Source organism: Amphimedon queenslandica, unplaced genomic scaffold, assembly GCF_000090795.2.
Source record: "Amphimedon queenslandica unplaced genomic scaffold, v1.1 AMPQUscaffold_13122, whole genome shotgun sequence".
Lineage (NCBI taxonomy): Eukaryota > Metazoa > Porifera > Demospongiae > Haplosclerida > Niphatidae > Amphimedon > Amphimedon queenslandica.
This window is the reverse complement of record NW_003546642.1, coordinates 19,133-20,168: the sequence shown is the minus strand read 5'-3', so window position 1 is coordinate 20,168 and position 1,036 is coordinate 19,133.

The following is a 1,036-nucleotide window of genomic DNA, read 5'->3' as shown; positions in this document are numbered from 1 at the left end:
ACTAAAGTGACACAAATGAATAAAAAATATTTATTTAGAGTTGTTTACCTTATCAGTCCTCCATTATACCTCCGGGGGTGGCTAACATAAAGGCTTATGCTTCATGTAACCCTCTTATGAAATATTCTTCTTATTAGAACATTTACAGAATTATTAGTATGTCTAGCACTGAGCAGTGTCACTGGTTGCTGAAGTCACTGCAGTCATTGTAGTTTCTAGAGTCACTGTAGTCACTGCAGTCACTGTAGTCTCTAGTGTCATTGTAGTCACTGTAGTCTCTACTGTCACTGTATAGTCACTTTAGTCTCTACTGTCACTGCAGTCACTGTAGTCTCTAGTGTCATTGTAGTCACTGTAGTCTATACTGTCACTGTCTAGTCACTTTAGTCTCTAGTGTCATTGTAGTCACTGTAGTCTACAAGTAAATAAAAAAATTTCTATAAATAAGAAAAAGTATGGTTGTCAAAAAATAAAAGAAACAAGGGGGTTGAGTTCAATCATAATAATTATTATTAATTCAATTAATAATAATAAAAGTTAATTAATAAAAAATAATTATTCTAAAAAATAATACATAAATTTCAACCCTACTTTGCAGAATATGCTAATATTCAGACTACAATATAAATTAATGAATTTAAATTATTTATGCCTCTGTACTTAGTGATTGCCTTAATACATTGCTATGAGTATGATGTAAATTAAGTATTCTGATAAATAAAAATCAGAATTTTTACGTAGCATTGATTGAATAAATTACTGTCATCACAAGTGAAAATTCTAAACTACGGATGATTAGTTTGCTATTGCATTCTTTAATTTTTGTGATGCATTATCATAAAAATTAATAAAATTAAAATATTAATGTATACTTCTTAGTTTGATTTTAAAAGTAAAAGCATGGATGCATGTCTTTAGTATATATACATTTTTAAAATTTTGATCTGATTATGTTACATTGTTAGGAATTGTCAGTAGGGCCAACTCGCACACTTGCGTAGGCTGGAACTAAGCAGTTGGGTGTCATCTTCATAAC